At 35.1% G+C, this 22,827-nt stretch overlaps 1 protein-coding gene across 1 annotated transcript in view; it reads left to right on the top strand.

The window, feature by feature from the left end:
- The window catches only part of Vha55 (V-type proton ATPase subunit Vha55), a 243,961-nt gene extending 229,635 nt beyond the window's left edge, over window positions 1–14,326 (top strand). The window contains exon 15 of the mRNA XM_090404303.1: window positions 13,231–14,326. The gene's annotated coding sequence lies outside the window, so the exon portion shown is untranslated. The remainder of the gene's footprint in view (window positions 1–13,230) is intronic.
- The last annotated feature ends 8,501 nt before the right edge of the window (window positions 14,327–22,827 follow it).

Genomic DNA, 22,827 nt, shown 5'->3' with positions numbered 1-22,827 from the left:
TTTCTCGGGCATAGCCAAGTTAGCCGGTCTTGGGCGCAGGCAGTAGGGTTTTTTCCGCCTTTTTGGTTTATCCCACAAGCAGGCAAACCAGCCCCGTGAACATACGCTTCTACAACCAAAAATATATCCGAACTTTATATGGTTTCTATATTCAGCATGAAACTCTTTGAGTTTCTTATTCGGCTAAGAAACAATATGTGATATGATATCCCTTAACTTAAATAAGTTCATGTCGCCGAATTGAAGCCTTTGGCTCTTCATTATAATTAATAATTTAATAGGACACCTCTTGGCAATTCTCATAGAAGAGATGTAAGTTCTGTTCGCTACAAACTTGGTATTAACTAGGTCTACCTACTCGCTGATGAGACCTCAAAAAGGTCAAAACCGGTCTGGGTAGTGACCTTCTCTCATAATGTTGAACAAAATACAGCTCCTAGGAGTTAAGTTCACATTATGGGTAAATATCAAGAATAGTGATCGGAGCTTGCTGCACTATCCAGGTATTTGCTTACGCTTGGAATCGCTGAACTTAATATAGTTTCTATATTCGGCATGAAACTCTTTGAGTTTCTTATTCGGCTAAGAAACAATATGGGATATAATATCCCTTAACTTAAATAAGTTCATGTCACCGAATTGAAGCCTTTGGCTCTTCATTATAATTAATAAAAATATACCCCCCCCCCCCAGCAGACTAGGTGACAGATCAGTTAGGAGTGGTACTAACAAGAAGTCGCATCTAAATAACATGCAGACCCTGCATAGGAAGCAGGAATAACGCGTAGTGAAAGAAGACTCCTGGCGTTCTATCAACAATTTTCTTCCAAACTAATGTTATTTGTCAATTCTCCAGTATTCTCAGATCTTACTTTGCAGTTTTCAAAAAATTTTTGAAAATTGCAAAGTACTACATCAATCCACCTAGATCTCAATCTTCCTTCCACCATGTACCTGTTTTGCTAATCTCTTTGCCCATTGTAAGTGACAATATCATTAAATATTAAAATATATATTATATACTGATAATACGAGCTCCTCCTCATTTAGAATTCAGTCACATTTCTTTCCAAATACTTGTCTTGCATATTATAACTTTCTTTCTAATGTAACTTTGTAGCATGTATTTTTGGTACTAAAGATTGTGCATACCATTTTTTTTTTTTTTTTTTTTTGTTCCTAAAGGATCAGAAACAAAATAATATGGTTGCAGAAAGATCTTACATTACTTTTTTTGAAGTCAGTTAAACTAAAAAAAACTTCCATGAACAGTGTAAGCACAAGGAATGGTTCTTTCACTCTTGTTCAAAAATTAAACTGACTTTTTTTTTCCCTTTTACCTAAGACATTGCATCCTTGGTGTTTTGGTGTACACAGAATTCTATGCTTATGTAGCATCAGTTATTATGATCAGGTTATTCTGAAGAGGTCAGATACAAAGAACATATAGCTAATATCTGTTACAGAAAACATGGCATGTCAGATTGTGTGACCATAGCCTAAACACTGACTACAATGTCATTTGGCAGGAAATAACTTTTCATTGTTTCTTTTAAATTTTTAATAATATTCATAAACTTGTGAAGACCTTCTACACCAACTACATTCAAACAAGAGTGATAAGTGACAGCACAGTGGTAAAAAACACTGACCAGGCATGCAATCAGAAATACATATCCATACTTGAAGTAGAAAAAGCGTGAAATGTGGAAAGGCAACTGGAGTAGATGATAATTCGACCAGAAATGCTCAAGTATGGAGGTATAAAAGTCTTACAGTGGCTGCACTGCATAGTTCAGAAGGCCTGGACAGTGGGACGAATTCCAGATGATTGGAGTAGAGCTTTCATAGTACCCATATATAAAAAGGGAAATAAAATTGAATGTGAGAATTACAGAGATATTTCTTTACTGAGTGTTCCTGGTAAGATTTATGCAAGTATAGTAGAGAAACGGTTGAGAAGGATTGTGGAAGGGAAGCTTGGTGAAGAACAAGCTGGATTCAGGCCAAATAGAGGTTGTCAGGATCAGATTTTCACTTTAAGACAAATATTTGTTGAATTGGATTTAAACGGTATTGATGCGAACACAGATAGATAAGAAAATAACTATTTATTAACTTAAAAGCTAATATTTCACTGGTATTATATCCAGCATCTTCAGAGCACACATAACAGTTTGTTACAAATGCGAGACAACTACAATTTGGTGTAACAGTGGGGCAATTAATTGCAGTATAAGTAATTGCAGCGTGCAACACGAGACTAAAGTCCTAATATGGCCCCATCTCAGTTATATATATATTTAAAAAAAAAAAAAAAAAGACGTTAGTTCAAAGTTTTGAAAAAAAAATAAAATTAAAATAAATATTAAATTAGTCTTAGGATGACTGTCTCCCAAATCTTTGGTGGATTTATACAGCCATACTTGTTAAGGTTTGGAGTATGTTTTAAGGCTTCTGTTGATTCCAGGAACAACCTCTCTGACTTGTAGAAGCTTCTGTGCAGTACTTTTGTTTTTTTCCAATTGATCCTGTGTGCTGGGGTATCCAAAGCATGGTCTGCCAGACCCGACTTGCCATAGCGAAAGTGCCGGATATATTTTTTGTGTTCACTGAGGTGAATGTCCACAGTTCTTCCTGTCTGTCCGTAGTAGGCTCGATGACAAGAACAGGGCACTTCATAGACTCCTGGATGTGATAAAGGAGTGAATCTGTCCTTAGGTGAACCAATGAGAGTTGCCAATTTCACATAAGGTGTGTAGTTGGTGTTTGCTAAGCACCCTAGATATCTTTTCAGATGTGCCTTCTTTAATGTACGGGGTGGTGATAGTTTGGTTGTAGTCTTCTGTGGTAAATAGTGGGGGCAGATTTCTGGGTAACATTTAGCATTTTATCTATCTTATGGGGATTATAGCCATTGGTTAGGAAGGTGTGGCGTAGGTAAGAAAGTTCAGCAGTGAGAGCAATGTCATTGGAACATTGTTCTAGGTCTATGGGTTAGTGTTTTTAAGATACCATATTGTTGAGAAGGGTGATGGTGTGATTGTTTGTGTAAATATCTCCCTGTATGTGTGGGTTTTCTATAAACTAAAAATGATAAGGAACCTTCTGGAAGACATGTGATTAGTGTGTCCTGGAAGGGCAGGCAGTCATTGGCTTCTATTTCCATTGTAAAGTGGATTTTAGGGTACTGGCTATTTAGATGCACTAAAAATGTATTCACTGTGTCTGGGCCATGTGGCCAAATAGCAAACACATCATCAACATAGCATAGCTTGAGACGAGGTTTGAGAGTGGCTGTGTTGATAGCTAGCTTTTACAGATGTTCTATGTAGAAGTTGGCTAAGAGGGAAGAAAGGGGGGATCCCATAGCTGTCCCATCTAATTGTTTGTATATTTTCCCTTTCCATGTAAAATAACCTGCCTGTACTGTGAATTTAGTAAGTTAAGTGTTTCAGTCAATGGTACATTAGTAAATAGTGAGGTGATATCAAAATACTAACGAAATATTAGCTTTTAAGTTAATAAATAGTTATTTTCTTATCTATCTGTGTTTGCAACAATACCGTTTAAATCCAATTCAACATGTATGACGAACACATAAGCCTATCCATGTGTTTAAGACAAATAGTTGAGAAATCATGGGAATATAACAAAGATCTGTATTTAAGTTTTGTAGATCTAGAAAAGGTCCGCGTGGTTAGCCTAGTGGTTTAGCGCTTCGCAACCACATGCCTGGGGAAGGAGTGTCCTAGGTTCGATTCCTGTTGCCAATGTGAGGAGCTTAAGGATCTTCCTCAGCCATAGCTAAGTTAGCCGGTCTTAGGCGTGGGCAGAAGGTTTTTCCGCTAGTTTATCTGGGGTTTTTCATCCTGCAAACAGGCTCCATGAACACACAGATACAGTCAGGAATACTTACGGGCATAGGGGGTGACCATCCTATCCTCCTACTTCGGTTACGAAATCCAAGCATGCTTGGAAGGTTGTGGGCCTTAAAGGCCTGTTAAAGTCATTGGGATAGATAGATCTAGAAAAGGTATATGACAAGGTGCTAAGAGAGAAGTTATTCAAAAGCATAATTCAAAAGTACACTACAGTTGTATAGTGTCAATGGGGCATTATATCAAACAATACTTAGTCTTTATTTGAGTTGTAAATCAGCAGTTAGAACTGAAGTACAGGAAGATTGTTTAATGGTAAATCTGTCGACAAGAATGTACATTATCTGCTCTGTATGGATCACATTATGAAGGAAAGTGGTATTGTTGGATTCTGATTATATAGAAATTAGAGTAATTATTATTTGGTTCAGAATCCAACATGATCTTCCATCACAAAGGCTAGACTTGTAAATATTATTTAATGTAAACAACTTATTTTACAATTTAATATTCATATAACTACTTTAATTTTGTCTAATATCTAATTATTTAATCAAAGATATATGTATTAATAATGAAAAGACTGTATTTCAATATTATTAAGTTTATTTTATTTATTTCTATGTTAATATAGAATTTATATTTGATAATTTAACTGCGCATTAATTGAAATGTAAATATTCTTTATTTATTCCTATTTGTAGAAGTTTAGCGTTACATAATTTTATTATGTTTTGTTTTGTTGTCATGGAGACGTATGTAAGTGAGCGAGCACGTTTTGGAACACCACGTGAGGAGAAGGTTTATTGAAAAGAGTTTTAGAAAGAAATCATGAGAATAATTTAGGCGGGAAGAACAGATATATAAGCGATGAACGCTGAAATTATTAATTAATTAAGGGGAGATTAGAGGAATTAAGAGAGAGAGAAAGGAGAGGATTGGTATTAGGTTGAAACCGGAGCATTCAGGAATCACAGTGCAATAATAGCTAGTCGGCAAGTCACTCAAGCAGCTAATAAAGTCTACTAGTCGAGAGGCGGATAGCTAATAAATTGTAGAATAACAATTATAGCTACGGAAGACAGCTGAGTGACTACTAAATAGACTAGTGATATTTGAGTTGAGATTCAATTTCTGGGCCGACTTTTCAAGGATATACAGACCCTTGAAGCAAAATACAAAGTTATTAGCGAATAGTAGAGGCTGTAAAATTGAAGTTTACCGTTAGCTGTGCTTAGAAATATATTGCCTAAAGAATTAAATGAATGCAGGATGAATGAACAGCTGTGCATATAAAACCTCAAGTTAAGAATTATTGTGTATTGCCTTAATTCATAAGTGATCCAGTAGTATTTCATGCAAGAACGTTTATGTGTATAGTGACTGACGATTAATTCAGTTATTGCTTAGAAGATTTATTTAATGAGTGCTGTATACTGTTTAAAGTGTTTACAATTATAAAAAATGTTTGTAAGTTTATGAAGAAAGAAGATTATCAGTAAGATTATTCCAACCGTTAATATTCCTATATAGAGAGGTGTGTGAGTTTCATCCTAGAATATCCTTATATTAACAGTAACTATTGTGGAGATTAGCTGAAGTGTAGATTTTAAAAGTGTATGCTTGTGAAGTTACTGCATTTTTATTGTATTTGAAACTTAAGAAACTGTAAGATATTTATGCAATCGGTTACTGAGGAACTTTGTAACTTTGAGTTTTACCAAGCAGTTAATTGGATTTTGTGAGAGCTAAAATGTTTATAATATCTTACTTAGTGATTTGAACTTAAGTGTAGATTGTGATTCTAAATTAAATGTTTGTTTTTGTTAATCTAAAGTTGTGTTTTGTCTGAATCTCTTTTACTGCACCATTCATAAAATATTCGAACCAAAGCGGGTGAATTAAGTTAGTTAAATATACTCAGCCAGTATATATATTAAGGAGAAATAGTTGAGGGTTGATTTATCTTCAATTCTTGAACTAATTCAGATAAAGAGTGGCGCAGTCTATAAATATAAATTTTCTCTATATTTGTATTAGAAATCAACTAGCAACTATTTTTTAGGTTAAGAACATCGTAATAACTAAATGTCGGATAAAAAGTGTAGATTGACAAGAAGTAGGATCCAACAGTATTAAACCTGATATCAAAATTGGAGATGTTCATTTCAGCTCTTTGCTTTATGCGAATGATGTTATACTTGTAAGTAAATCCACTACAAGTCTGCAAGATTCCCTGACTAAATTGAATAACTGTTGTAATAGGTATGGTATGAAGGTCAGCAATAACAAGACAATGAAAATAGGCAAAGGCAGTTGAAAATATCAACTGCGTTGTGAACAGAGAACCTATGGAGCAAGTAAAACATTTCAGCTAGGAATAAGAGAAAAATTAGCCAAAACAGCTATATAAATTAGCTGTATACAAGCCAGTATTCAAACCAATTTTAACTTATGGATCTGAGAGTTGGTTAGAAGTAAAACACTTGACCACAGATATGAGAGTCCTGAGAAAGATTAGGGGCATGAACAGATGGCATCAATGGGCAAGATCATATTAAAAACGAGGATATTAGTAAAGAACTTGACCTTGTCAGCATCCAGGAATGCGTTAGCAGAGCCAATCTCAGGTGGTATGGTCACTTAAACAGAATGGGAGAGGAAAGATTAGCAAAACAGGTGTTCTCTGTCAGGTTGGCAGGAAAAAGACCTATGGGAAGACCAAGATATAGGTGGATTGATATAGTAAAAAGTGCCTTAGAAGATAGAAATATAAGATCTGATAATGTTGGAGTAACAGATTGATTTGGAAGAAAATTGTAGATGGAAATTAGTAATGATGTAAGTTTTTAATGTAGTACTATCATATCCTGCACATCCCTGAGATTACATGTCAGGAATTTGATGATGATTTTATATAAGAAAAAATATTTTTGTTCTTAAAGTATGTTTTATACAGTGTTACTTCACACACACACACACGTCACTAGAAAATTTCACTTAATTATCTGAATGACTCAGTTTCAATGTTCATTAACTGTTTACTTTGTCACGGTATGTATAATATGACAATTCCGTGAGAGAAATAATAGATGTAAAGTTTTAATTAAATCCCAGCTCAACATCAGCAGAGCTGAAGATTGGCAAAAATCAACATAAGAAGCATCAGTGCAAGAAGGAAATGGAACTAGCAGAAGAATTGGATAAGTAACAGATCGATATAATAGGTGTTACCAAAACAAAAAAGACAAAAGTAGGTGAGATCTTTCTAAACAACAAATACAAGATGTTATATTCAGGCAATAATGACTACGGAAGAGGAGTAGCTATAGTATTCAACACTAAATATGAGCATAATCTTGAATGGCAAACAGTATCAAGTAGAGTGATGTAGGTAAATATCAAAATGTGGAACTGGACAATGAGACTTTTTTTGTGCCTATGCTCCCATAAAAGGTTCTAAGAAGAAGTGGGGGAATTTTTTGAGCCATTAGAAAAGGCAGTTGACAATGAAAAAGGAAAGGTTTATCCTAGTTGGAGATCTAAATAACAGAGTAGGAAATGATTGTCAGACATATACAAATGTTTTGGGGAAATTTAGAGAAAAGAGTAAAGCTAATAATAATGGTAAATACCTGCTGGATTTCTGCTCGGGTCATGAACTAGTTATTACTAACATCATATTCCAACACAAAAGTGTACACAAGTTCACATGGAGAAAAGATGCAAGAAATATATTCACTGTTATTATTGACAGCAGTGTTTTCCCACTGGTTCAGGAAACAAGAGTAAACAGAGGATTCAAAATCAAAATTGGAAGTAATTATTATTTAGTTTTCAGTAGAATAGAATTGAATTTCATATTGAAAACAAGAACTAAACCTTGGAGATTCATTGGCAAACCTTGAAGAAAACATTGATTCAGCCCGAGAGACGTGGTGAGGTAATCTGCAAGGATACAAAAATCAGAACTCCATGAGGCAGTCAAGGAAAAGAAGAAAGCATATTGAAAGTTTCTAGCAAGTAAGTGAGCTAGAGTTCTTGGAGAATACACTGAAAAAGGTAAGAAAGTGAAGTACTTTGTAAAACTAGCTAAACAAAATTGATGGAAAGACTTTGGTAAGAACATAGAAAATAAATATCAGGATGGTGGTAAAATATTCTAGAGATTATTGAAAAGCTTAGGAATGGAATAAAGTATTGTAAAAGGAATCACAGATGATCAATGTGATGTGTGGAGTAAATACTTTGAAAGATTGCTTAATGAAACAAGCAGTGACATCACATTGGTAGAAAACATTCAACAAGAATGCAATCAGGAATACATACCATTACTTAAAGTAGAAAAAAGCCATCAAAAATCTGAAATGCAGAAAGGTAGCTGGAATAGATAAATGACCAGAAATGTTGAAATGTAAAAGTTTTACAGCTGTGGCTGCACTGCATAATACAGAAAGACCTGGTCAGAGAGTCGAATTCTGGATGATTGGAATAGAGCTCTCATAGTACTCATCTATAAAAAGGGAGAAAAATTTAATGTTGGAATTAAAGGGATTTACCTGATAAATTTATTCATTTTTTTTTTTTTTATGTGGCTCAACTACAAGATTATTTGTGAATCTATAGAATGTTCATGACTTTGTAAAATGGGATAAGATGGTGGAAGTAATGGAAAAGATTGGTATAGATTGGAAAGACAGAAGGCTAATTATTTCACTATATATATAGGACAAACTGCCATGGTGAGAGACATATATGGTACAACAGAACCAGGTTTTGGACGAGGAGTAAGAAAAGGCTGTTTTCTGTCACCAAGTTTGTTTAACATGTATTCTGAAGCAATGTTTAAAAAAGCACTAGAGAATTTGGAAGAAGGAATAAAGATTGGAGGTAGACAGATATTTGCAGTAAGATACGCAGATGACAAGGCATTATTTTCAAATACTGAAACAAGACTACAACACCTGTTGAACAGATTACTGAAATCCTGTATCAATTATGGAATGAAAATTAACATCAGAAAACAAAGGTAATGACAATAGCAAGGAAAGAGGCAAATATGGATATCAGAATAAATGGGAAAAAATTGAATCAAGTAAAGACATTTAAATATCTAGGAAGTGTTATTAGCAGTGATGGAAGATGTAAAAGTGACATAAAAGAAAGAATAGTGATGGGAAGAGATGCCTTTCATAGAAAATGAAATTTATTCAGAAGTAAAATGGATAGAAACCTAAAGAAAAGACTAATAAAATGTTATGTGTGAAGTGTTGCCCTCTATGCAGCTGAAACTTGGACATTGAAGAAAGAAGAAATTAAGATTTTGGAAAGCTTTGAGATGTGGATTTGGAAAAAATCAAATGAACAGGTCTTAAAAAGAGTAGAAGAAGAAAAAAGTCTTGCAAGTTTATTTTTCACTTGGTTAGACTATAATAAATTTAGTTTAATCCTTTATCCAAGTGTGAGCAAACAAAGTTTGCACCTGAAAATATCTTCAGGACTGGGGTAAGGTAGTACAACACCGGGCAACTCGTAGCAAAGGTGGAGCAAGATCCCATCACTCCTATCCCAGTATCTCCCATAATGCAAAACACATCTCCTTGCGGATATGTATAATGTTATGCATTAAGGGAAGGGCCACTACCTAGGCTAGTTTCGACCTTTATTGAGGTCTCTTCAGTGGGAGCCAGGCCCAGATGTGGAGATACCAGGCAGAAGCAATAGCAAGGTCATCTTTACCTATAGGAGTTGCCAAACCTGCTGGCTCCCACTGAAGAGACCTCAATAAAGGTCGAAACTAGTCAGGGTAGTGGCCCTTCCCTTAATTCATAACATTATACATATCTGCAAGGAGATGTGTTTTGCATTATGGGAGATACTTGGATAGGAGTGATGGAGCATGCTCCACCTTTGCTACGAGTTGCTCGGTGTTGTACTACCTTACCCCAGTCCTGAAGATATTTTCAGGTGCAAGCTTTGTTTGCTCACGCTTGGATAAAGGATTAAACTAAATTTATTAAAGAAAGAAGTCTGTTAAGGAGGATAAAAAGAAGCAAGGGAAACTGGATCGGACATATACTGAGAGGGAATGGAATCATCAGAGATGCATCGAAGGAAAAATAGACGGAAAAAGACCCAGAGGAAGAGTAAGGGAAAACAATGCTAGATGACATGCTGAATGGAGACAGGTACACAACCTTGAAAGAGAAGGCTCAGAACAGAAGAGAGTGGAAGGAAAGTTTCTGCTATTAAAAGAAGAACCTGCTCAATTGCAGAATACTCAAGAAGAAGTATATTCATACCGTGAGTTCTTTCTAGGTTTATTTATTTTTTACCAGGTCTTGGAAACCTTGCTCTAGAGACCAAACATGGAACTGTTTTCAAGCCACTTCAGGCCTCAATAAGCGGGAAAATAGACTATTCCTGTAGACATTATCATGTGCCTGCAGTGTTATATAAATCAGACAGACAGGCACCTGACTGATCTGTTTTTTGTTTGTTGCATCAGAATGGGTAAAAGACATGACTTAAGTAAACTTCTTTGAGCATGGTATGATTGTTGGTGCCAATACTACCTCACAAACATTTGCTCTTCTGAACTTTTCATGCACAACATTGTTTAGGGTGTATTAGGGTGGTGTATTAACCAGACAACTTGATGCCAACAGCAGTTCTGAATACAGAAACAGCTCATTGATGTACAAGGTCAGAGAAGAATAGCAATAATTGTGAAACATGACAGGAGGGCCACAACTAGTCAAATCATCATCTCAAAGCTCACAGTTTGTCATGCACTGTCATGGCTAGGGTACAGGAGAAGGCTGCCATCCCTGGTTCCAGTACTGTCAACAGGAAGATGGAGTTTTAGTGGGCACATGATTACCAACACTGGATTTCTGATGAGTTCCAGTTTGTACCCAAAAAATCCTTATTTATTTTGAATTCTTCTGTTAATAACACTTGGTATTAATATACATAACATCTGACATTAGTATACATAAACTGCAATACGCCTTTCCTCCCATAACCTCAGTGTATGAATTAGCCCACTCTGTATACAATTTATTTTCTGAGCACATTTAATCTCACATTCACAGCAATTACTGACCCAAGTGTTTTTAACAGCTGACTATCATCTGCCTCCCTGTTTTTGACCATTTACTCTATCCTTTATCAATAAATGTTTTAAATGCCATGCACCTAATCTCTTTAAGTGCAAACCATCACTTTCAAAAAATTCCTTCCCTTTATCAAACTTGTCTCAGACATTCATAAAATGAATATTCAGTTTCATTTCTTTTCAAAAGTTTTTACACAATCTTGACATTACTCTATTTTCTATAATCGCTCTTCTGTTTAACATGTCACTGTCGGATCTTGGTAGCACAATGAATGTAAACTTGATGATAGCAACAACTGTTTACATTCGTTGCTATCATCAAGTCTTTCAAATCCCATCTTGCCGAAAATCTGCTACCTAGATCATTCATTCCTACAATTACAGTAATCTCTAGATAACATGCTTTAATGACTCTACCATCTTTCACACCCTTAATTATAGAATCCCCATATAGCACAATATCTTTTTTCCTCATTTTAATCTTCACATGCCTTAAACACTCTGCTTTTGTCCCTCACTTAGTAATCTCTGTATATATGTTTCTACACTTTTCATTCCATGCACACACTTACTTAATCCATCATTCTCAATCCCCCCCATACTTTCTATTTCATAAAAAAACACTAGAACATATTGGAATGCTGCAAAGATAAGGTGTGTTTATACAAGTCAAATGAAACTAGAGAAACAGTAAACACATTAGAAGATGTGAAATGGTCTGCAGAGTCTCTTGTTTCTACCTTGGCATCAGGTACAAGAGGTAATATTATAGATACACAGGATGATGAAGATGTTAAGTAATTTGGACTGACATCTGTTGTAACTACAGAAGAAGTAATAAATTTTGATGACTTTTCAAAACTAGAAAATAAAGGATTATTGTCATCAGGACCCAAGGTTTCAGTTGGTAGGTGAGTATTGAATGAAGCATCAGAAGCCAGGTCAAGACTGCTTGAAAGTTGATGACCATACTCAATAGGCAATTCCTTATCATTTCACAATGCCGTCGTTTGAGTTGTCAAATGATGTTTTCAATATTCACCTAGTTTAATTTTCTAAGTAGGATGGAAACCTGCATTTCAGGATGCTTAACCTCTGACAACTTCTGACATTGCCTATATCTGACAACGAATTAGGTGGTTCAATTCTTGATGGTATTTGGCTTTTTGTAATGTTGTGATCTAAATCCATCAAAGCTTTCTTTGGCCAGACATAATATGACTATTCATATTCAGTGTCCCTGCTTCCTGATGATTACCTGAAGCTCCCTGCTGTATTCCTTCCACAGTATCATAGTACTTACTAGCAACTTTCAAATAAATCTTTAACTTTTAATAACTCCACAGCCTTTAACAATGATGGAAGCATATCCCACAAAATATTAATTTCGCCATGCCACCAACTTTAAATCAATAATATCACGACAGGATGATTATTTGAGTTCTCTAAAAATAAGCTGTGGAGATAGAACTACTTTATGAGCCTTATTGTGTGAGGGAATGACCCTTAACATTACAGCAACCAAACTTTCATCTGTTCACTGGGCATCCACAGATGCTGTATGGTCACTCCAATGCTCGGTGATATGCCACACCAGGCCTCGCCATGTAGTCCTGTTGATGGAAATATTAATAAATATTAAATATTAATCCCACGAAATATTAATTTTGCCATGGTACATATATTGAACCATCAACTTTCAATCACTAATACAGAATTATATTTCATTCACACGACTTATACTAGCACGTAAATTATCAAAGGCAGTTAACATATTGGATTTATGGTCGTGTCCTTTCAAGTAAATTTCTGCACTCTTATCATATTTAGTACAGAACTAACATTAAAATAACATATATTAGGATTCCTTAAGCAGGTACATATAATGTGCACACACACCATCCTGTAATATGCTTCTAATGAAATTAGGATTAGGCTTAGTAGCTCACACATTTGCTGACAGCACAGTTTCATAAAGTATACTTAGACAAAAACCAATACAGTTTACTCAACTATATATGCAATTTGCTCAACCTAAGAAATACTCCATAAGAAGAGTCCATGTTTTTTATTTCATTAAATAACATGGACAAGTTTACAGCACTAAATCAGCTACTCTTACATCAGTGCTGCCATCTAAATGTATGTTATTAAATTACTAACATATTAAGTTATGTTACTAACATATTACTATAACCCCACTCATTCACTTTTTTTTTTCCTTTCTAGAAAAGAAGAAATTGCATACATTAATTAAAAACTTCCTTGTAATAGTTCAAGTGGTATATTTATTAAGTATATCGCAATATCATCATCCAAAATCAGATATGAAAAAATATTTATATATATATTTAAATAATTATTGTTTGTCTTCAATCCAGATCTCAAATTAAGTTATCTGATAATAGTTACAATAATTATCTGACACTTAATTATTGATCAAATTATGAGGTGCATTCTGGTTTTAATAAAGGATTTTCCCTTCTCCATTTACTACTCTGCTAAAAAGTCATATATTGATGTATTTGTAATTACTACAGTGGTCAAAGATTATTCTTCTTGGAAGTGTATTATGCTGGTTATGTACATTCACCTTTGTTTTATTAAATGAATGAAACATCTATTTAATGCATTGTCTAATCAAATCTTATGAAGATCTTTCTTTATAAAAGACCAATTACTTACTCTGTTTAAAGGATTATGGTTATTTTCACAGTACTTTGTTGCAGGTAATGGCTTCTTTGTGTTGTAGTAGAAATTGGAATATCCTTTCTCGTGGCATTCATTCATGGTCATTTTTGCATAAGGGCATCTTAATTTATTATTGAAAAATGGTACAGCCAGATATGTAAAAGCAATGATTGTTTACTATTTATTTTTTTTATTGTGTATATTTCATAATTATTGAGTGAAAGAAAGAGATGCAAAATACATTGATATAATTGATATAAATATGCCACTTGTTCCAACTCAAGAAGGGTATGATGCAATATTTGTTTTGAAATCATTCCAAAGAAATCAAATGTGCACTTAAATTTGAAGTTGTTGCTGTTCCATGATGAAGAAAGGTGTATATTTTTCACTTCCTTGTTTGGTAGACAGTTTTTAAAAAAAGTATATGTGATGTTAAATGTGTTTTTGTAAATGTTTATGGAATTTAAAATCTGGTTACTATCAAACTGTTAAATAAGATGAAATTTTATCATAAGTCTAATAGGAACTATTCATTGTAATTTAAATGAACAGTTAGACATAAAAGAAAAAATGCAGCAGAAATGAAGTAATATGTGACAAAAATAAAATTACAATTGCTATGTGGATAAAACCAGTCTGTATTTTTGAGAACTTACAAATCTCCACCATCTAAACTGCTAGCACAGTATCCTCAATTTAACAGATCAAATTTTCTGTTGAATATTGTTCACATGGGGGCCAAGATATGCCTACTAAGTAAATAAATATGCCATGATATCACCGTGTATTGTTACTGAAATTAAGTTGTAACAATTCTTGGTTTAAAGCATCGGTTCCCAACCGGTGGTATGCGTACCCCTGGGGGTAGGTGCTGGGCCGTTCAGGGGTACACGAAAAATAATCAGTAATGGCAGAAAAACAAGTAAACTATTTTACATTAAGATAGGCACTGAACAAAAGTGTCAGTATTTAAAAACAAGGGTACACAAGTGGAAAAAGATTGGGAACCACTGGTTTAAAGGAATCATAAAAATACAAGAAATAATCTACCCCATAAACTGAATGGCACGAATAGGTTGATACTATGTCTGTATTTCCTCTTTGCAGGTATGTATAGCTGCCAGTGGGCACATATAGTGCATTTGGATACATATGTAAATGCTTTTGCTCTGCATTTTTTTAAAATTAAGTCTGATATTCAGATTTATAGAACCCCCTCCCCCCACTTTACTCCACTAAACTAACGATGTACTGTATAGCCATAGTGCAATGTCCAAAAATCCCCTGTACCAAATAATATTTAGCGGCATATCCAGAGCACCGAAACACTGTTTCACTGGCACATTTATTTCTAACCTAACTATGCATCCATAAAAGAGCCTGCTTAATTAATGTTAAGGATGCACTGAATATTCAGTTTTGCTTTGGTATTTAGCTGGCTGATGCAGAAAATTTTCTATTATATGTGCCATGAAAACACAGCCCAACTGGGAAAAGCCTTCCTCTTATCTTGTGCGATTTCATATAGGATTTCCAAGGCTAATTAGAGTAAACTTATTCCACACAAAATTTCTTTCAGCACTAACCTACTAGCATATTCCTTTTTTTTTTTTTTCTCAGAAGTTAGAAATACGTATGAAGAAACCGAATGTATGCTACTCCAAAAAATTCTTTAAAAAAATCATTTCCCTACATAATTTATTGTGATCAATTATGATATAATCATAATTGATTACTACATCAGTGTATCAAATCCATAATTATTCTTACTATTTCAAAATTTAAAATAAGTTCTGTTAATATTTTTTTGTATTTGAAGGATTAAGACACACTAGCATTCATCTCATTGAGGGTCTATCCCTTCCTCTTTTCCAGGAACTTTATCTTCTATTACTGTTTTGAGAAGTCATCCTTCCATCCTTTCAAATGTGTCTGGATTTTCTTCCAGCACCCATCAGTTTGTCCACCTTTCAGTATATGATATCCTCAAGAGCCTTCTGTAACACCACAGCTCAAAAGCAGCTATCCTTTTCCTATCAGACTTCTTAGATTTTAACTCCATAACTTGCTGTTGGAAAACAGCTACATCCAAAATCCTAAACTTTGTTCCTGTGGAGATAGATCCATCCTTTCAGATTTTAGCCAAGTTTCTGACTGTTGTTTTAGCTATTTCTAATTTTCTTCTGACATCTGAACAGCAATTCTTCACATTAATAATAGATCCAGGTACTCAAACTTGTTGACTTCTTCAATTCTTTCTCCATTAAGATACAGTTGTTTCTCAAGAGTTTACCTGCCTTGCTTGCTAGGATTGACCTCTGTTCTTACTGATCTTGTTAACTTTGCCAAAAATTTGTCCTAGTTCTTCCTTGTCATTACAAAGGAGTACTGATGATCTCTTACCTCAGATTATGGATCCATCTATTACATATCCTAATATATCCTGTCTTAAGCTCATCCAATGTTACTACATGATGTCCTCAGCAGATGAGGATTGCAGGAACTACAGAACTATTAGTTTATATAAGTGCAAGTTTATTTAATCCAACACCAGTTCTTGCCATGGTGTCTTGCTCACTGTTCCAAATCAAAATTTTCCTGGTGAGAGGGCTCCTCCAAATTTTCCTTATCCTCTCTGCTGTACAGTTCATCACAGTATTCTTTCCTACCTGTTTTTGATTTCCAGTTCTTTTGTTAGTAGACATTTTGTGACATTCAATTGGGGCTTGAATGTCACAAAATGAACTTCTTCATTTAGGTCATAAACTAAATTTAGCATCCTTTTATAATTGTGCCTCCTTATCTGAAACCCTATCTCTTCACATTTATTAATATAAAAATTTCCCTGTCCTGTCTGATGGCTCTTATGACTTCTCTATGTAATCGCTTATATTCTTCAGTCCCCGTGTCTCTCCCAACTGCATTCTTTTGATTAGATCCCAGGTTGAATCTGATATCCAAAGTCTTTTGGTTTTCTAATTGGGCCAAGATACTTCTTGGTTGTATCCTGTATTATAACTTTGCCTCCTTCCCAAAGATTTCTGGTGAGTTAGCATCATTAGGCTCGAAAAGATCATCCAACGAAGTGATGTTTCTTCTGTGAACCCACTAGAAATTACTCTAACATCCAGTCCGGTGGGATGTGTCTGATTTGGAAGGTTTCAGTCTTAGTCTTAATTTGACTTCCTAACTGATGGTCTGTGCCACAGTCTGCTCCAGACAAGTATGCAAATCAGACTAATAGACAAGATTAAGTGTCGAAGGTTATTATTCATAACTTATTTTAACGGTATTGGTATTTTGGCACCCAAGGAACTATTTTCTTTTAAAAAAAAAAGATATTTATTAACTGATTTATATTTCACTGAATTTCAAACCAACCAGCATCTTCAGAAAACAAAGCAGCATGGTATAGTTTACATGCAACAATGAGTAAGTGAAAAGATTAAAATTGTGACAGAAAAAAAGATAAAGTCCTGATTTGGTGCCCTTTAATGTTGTAAAAGTAGTAGTAGTGTAGCTATGTAGGAATTAATCTTAAGATAACATAACTGTCTCCCAAAGTTTAGGCAAATTAATGCAACCATACTTGTTCACATTAGGAGAATTCTTCATAGCTATGGCTGGCTCTAAAAATAATTTTCATGAGCTGTAGCACATTCGTGTCCTTCCATCTAATCCAGAGTGTGGTCTGCTAGTCTTGACTTGCCATAATAATAATAGTGAATGTATTTTTTTTTTTATGTTCTCCAAGGTGGATGTTAGCATATTTTCCTGTCTGTCCATAGTAGGCCAAGTCACACACTCCAGGATATGCTAGAGGATGGAGTTTTTCCTTAGGAGAGCGGATCAGCATTGCTACTTTAACATGCAGTTTGAATGTGGTATGGTCCTATTTTATTGGTATTTTGGCTATCATTTCTGATGTACCTCTGACATAGGGAATAGCAATGTTTTGTTCTTGTGTATTAGAGGAGGGAGAGTTAATGGGGCTATGTAGAGTAATCTTAAGTTTTTACATGTAAAAAACTTACAGATTAATGGTATTACTATGGGTTCCCCCCCCCTTTCAGCTAACTTTTACATGGCTATATACAAGCCCCTCAAGTGGTTATGCCTTGTCAATGTGTTTGCCATTTGGTCCCCATGGATATGACACTTGGGATGCTTTTGTTACCTACCCAGACAATCCAAAATTCACTTCATAATAGAAAAACAATGCAATAACTGTTTGCCTTTTCTTAACACATTAGTCACCTTCCTTTCAGATGCAGCACTATCTTTTTTCCATTAACTGAAAGCCAACTCACAGAGGAAGATATCCACATAATCACATCATCATCCAGTCCAACACTGTGGTATTTTAAAAACATGCAGATTCAGAGCAGTTGTTCTAATGCAGTGTTTCTCAAACTTCAGATATCCGTGTAACACCCTTATCAAAATAATAATAATAAAATATACACCTCTGTCCAAAAAGAAACCGGACGTTTCGAAAATAGAAGAAACTAGTGGCGCCACGATACAACTATTGTTATATCTTTTTGTGTTGAAAGCGGCAACCTTCATTAGGGTTGTGTCAACTGTTTATGACATTTGTTTCATTAGAAGCCGAGTTATAATGACAGTGTATTTTGACGAACGGTCGGAAAATAAGTTTAAAACAGAGAGCTGCGTTTGACTTTTGCGTTAAACTTGATAAAAGTTTTACCGAAACGCATCAAATGCTTATAAAAAGCATGCGGTGATGAATGCTTATCTCGTACACAAGTTTATTATTATTATTATTTTAACGGTGTCTCCATGGAGTCAAAAGACTCATCGCGGGAGACCCGACATTGACATACTAACCATTATTTACACAATACCTGTCATACCTCTCCTTAAATTCATTCACAACCAGTTCTGGCAAAGCATTCCACCCATTCACAACCCTCCAAGTAAAAAATCTAGTCCTAACACCCTTGTTAACCACACTTACACAATCTCCAGGGATGGCCCCTCGTTCTCTCACATCCTGCATTGGTCTTAAGAATATCATCAGTATCAATCCTGTAAAATCCCTTTAACAATTTAAATACCTCTATCATATCTCCTCTCCTACGTCTATCAGCTAGTTTTTGGAGCCCACAGATCATAAATCTATCCTCATAGGGAACATCCCACAGACCTGCAACAATCTTTGTAACCCGCCTCTGAATCCTCTCTACCACTTCCGCATCACCAAGAAATCCTGGCGACCAGATCTGTGCACAATAGTCCAAATGCGGCCTTATTAATGCCTTATAGAGTGGAACAATAACTTCCCTATCCCTGCTTGTTAGTGTGTTCCTCAACAACCATGTAATTTGATGTGATGTTTTGGTAATCTTAGCAATATGCCCTTTAAACTTAAGTTCTCTGTCCACAATAACTCCCAAGTCTCTTGTCTCATCAACTTCCTGCAGTTCAGTTCCGTTAATATAGTAAACAGCATGCGATGTCATCCTCCCGAAGTGCATCACCTTACACTTAGCCACGTTGAACTGACAGCCATTTACCTCAGTCCATAGCGTCAGCCTATTTAAGTCATCCTGTAAAATATCCACATCATTTGAATTGATTATTGCTCTTCCAAATTTTGCATCATCAGCAAACAAGTGGTTATTTCCATTCAAGGTATTTCCAATATCATTGATGTACAAATTAAACAATAGAGGACCAAGAACTGAGCCCTGAGGTACACCACTAGTCACTTGCCTTTTCCTGGACTCAGCTCCTCCGTAAACCATTCTTTGATATCTGTCCGCCAGCCATCCTTTAATCCAAATCACCATCTTCGGATCCAAACCCATTTGCTCTAATTTATGTAACAGTTCCATGTGGAATCCTGTCAAAAGCCTTTGCAAAGTCAAGTAGTATCACTGAGTAAGGATTTCCTTTATCCAACTCCACTGTTTACGAGTGGTTTAAGCGATTTCAAAGTGGTCATGAGACGTTTGAGGATGACGAAAAGCCAGGCCGTTCAAAAACTGGACTGAGCGAAGTTAACAATCAAAAAATGCGTGATTTCATCAAAGAAAACCTGAAATCGTCAGTGAGATTGATTGAAGATGAATTAGGGATTCCATCGGGAATTTGAGCCTTCGTAAATTGAATTCGCGATTTGTTCCCCTCAAGTTGACCGACGACCAAAAAATATATCGAATTGAACACTGCAAGGACCTTATTAAAACCGCTCGTAAGGGCTCAAACTTCCTTTAAACGATCGTTACTGGTGACGAAACGTGGTGTTTTGAGTATGAGCCCGAAACAGAGTGCTGAGTGGAGACCATCAGAAGAGGAGCATCCGAAAAAAAAAAATCGCTTGGAGAAATCAAAAGTAAAGAAAATGCCGATTTGTTTCTACGATTCCAAGGGCATTATCTACAAAGAATTCGTCCCGCCTGGCCAAACGGTCAATGGTAAGTTTTATCTCGAAGTTTTGAAGCGATAATTCTTCGCGTACGGCATGAATATCATGATACAGGCAATTGGTCACTTTTGCACGATAATGCACCATCTCATCGTTCGAACATTATGAGACAGTTTTTGACCGAAAACAAAGTTTGTGTTGGATCACTCGCCGTATTCACCTGATTTTAGCATCCTGTGACTTCTTTCTCCCCCCCCCCCCCGACTTCATTTGCTGATGAAAGGAAAGCGATATGACACCACTGAAAACGTTCAAGCGGCAGTAATCACAACCCTCAACAGTATCCCAAAAACCGATATAAAAAAACTAATTTAACGAATTAATTGACTTTGCCAAATGCTGTATCGAAGCTGAGGGAGAGTATATTGATTGAAATAAATGATTTGAATAATTATAATTGGCCTGTGTTTTATTTCTATCAAAAGTTCGGTTTCTTTGAACAGAGGGCCGAAAATCCAACTTCGCACAGATATGAACTTGGTAATGGAAAAATGAACCTTTACAGCTTTATCTGTTAATTCCGGAAATTCATTTTGTATTTGTAGCCAAAATTATGATTCTCCCTGTGTTTATTTTTTAGGAAACCATCAGAAGCTAGTTCTAAAAGTTATTCTTCCTCTATCGACGATAGATCCTTTGGCATAGATTTGTTGATATTGAAAGGGTATCTTATCCACTCAATATTAATGTTCAATTCACGGAAATACTTTTCTTGATTCATTTGTAAGCTTTGTAAATGCTGCACGATAGTAATTTTCACATCATCAATTTATTCATTTGAACTTGCGAGCAATTTATTAGGAGACAGAAACCGCTTTTGCCATAACTTCATCTTTGCCAATGTGCCGTTCACTTTATCTTGGACATGAAATATAGAAATTTCATTGCCTTGTAAAGACAAATTAAGATTATTTAATCCAGTAAATATATCTGCCAGATATGCTAATTGACTGAGCCATTTCCATTATGTTCAATTCAAACTTTTCATGAAGAAAAACTTATAGTTAATTCCGAAGTTCAAATAAACGAGTAAGGACTTTTCCATAAGAAAGCTAACGAGCATTGGTATGGTAAAGTTGTGTATGATTACTTCCCATTTCTTTACAAAGCTGAGAGAAAAGTCTGACATTTAGAGGACATTTAATATATCGGAAGTTTTTTCCGACTTGATTAAACTATAAATTATATATTTAGTTTAATCCTTTATCCACGTGCAAGCAAAGTTTGCGTCTGAAGTATCTTCACGACTGGGGAAACTCGTAGCATAGAATTATACATGTCTGCAAGGAGATGTGCTTTGCATTATGGGATACCAAGGAAAGTTATGAGAACTTAGTCCACCTTTCCCATGAGTTTCCACAGCCCTGAAGATACTTCAAGTGCAAACTTTGCTTACATTTGGATAAAGGACTAAACTAAATATATAATTTATGGTTTTTATAGTTTCATCCAGAACTTTTCTTAGGTCTGTCGACATATGTGTAGCCAAAGCCTCCTTGTGTATGCAACAGTGTGTCGATGCTGCATTTGGTACAACAGCTTGAATCCTTGAAACAAGCCCTTTTTTAGATCTGACCATGGATTTTGATTCATCTGTGCTTATTCCAATCAAGCTTGTTTTGATGCATAAATGTATTTATATTGTTGAATATTTCTTCTCCTGTTGTATGTTCTGGCTAAGGTTGGCAATATGAAAGGTCGTCATGATTTTTTTTTTTTCCATACGTGCAACGCATAATAACGACTTATATCAGATAACAATGTTTGTTTTATATTTTCAGAGATTCTTCGATGAACAGCTATTTGAAAGGCAAATCCGATCCAATCAAAGACCTTTTTGCATTATCTCCGATCACAATTTCTGCTATTATTTTTGCTGCAGGCTTGACCAAAGTTTCACCAGTTGTTTCCACTGCACCACACGATATGAACCTTCTAACTATAAATTATATATTTATTTAGTTTAAAGCCTTCATATTTTCACCTCCTGACATGATCGACATAACCTTTTGAGATTCTTTTTAAAAAAAAATCATTTTTAAAAATTTGACAGGTTTGTCTTATAATCATTGTTTCGATTCAAATTGGCGATGAAAATTAGATGGTTTCATTTTTTAAAGTTTCACCACAAATGATACATAATGGAATGGGTTCCTCTTCATTTCCAGTCCATGAAAATCCACATTTCAAGTAATTCATATCATACTTAAGAAGTTTTTTCTTCTTCCTAGTTGGTTCTTTAGAGATGTCAGACAACACGCCTTTCAATATTTTCTTATTGCTAAAGTTACTTGTATCTGCTATATTGTTCTCTGTTGTGCATTTTATAAATCCATCTTTAACGAATGATCCATATTTAAGAATTTGAAAGCTGAAAAATCGTGGTGCGAGATATACGCAGGGATTTTTAGAAACTAAAGTTTTCAGAAAAAAACTGAAAATGAGTGATTTACCAAGAAGCTCCTGTTTGCTATCGCTACTTCTGGCCTCAAGAGCCGTTTCCTTGGGTACATCGTCAAAGTTATCTACACAAATAGCATCATATTCTTTCCCATTATTTCAAGCAAAAATTACTAGTAATTTACATGACTTGAGATAAATAATGAACAGTCCTTCACAAATAACTAACAGGAAGTGAAAGCAGAGCGCGAAACGGATAGTAATGGTAGGCCAGTAGA

The sequence above is a fragment of the Typopeltis vanoorti genome, chromosome 14, assembly GCF_054136105.1.
Source record: "Typopeltis vanoorti isolate ZY-2024b chromosome 14, IOZ_Tvanoo_1.0, whole genome shotgun sequence".
Classification (NCBI taxonomy): domain Eukaryota; kingdom Metazoa; phylum Arthropoda; class Arachnida; order Uropygi; family Thelyphonidae; genus Typopeltis; species Typopeltis vanoorti.
The sequence above is the reverse complement of the archived record's forward strand: the minus strand, read 5'-3'. Positions and strand labels throughout refer to the sequence as shown.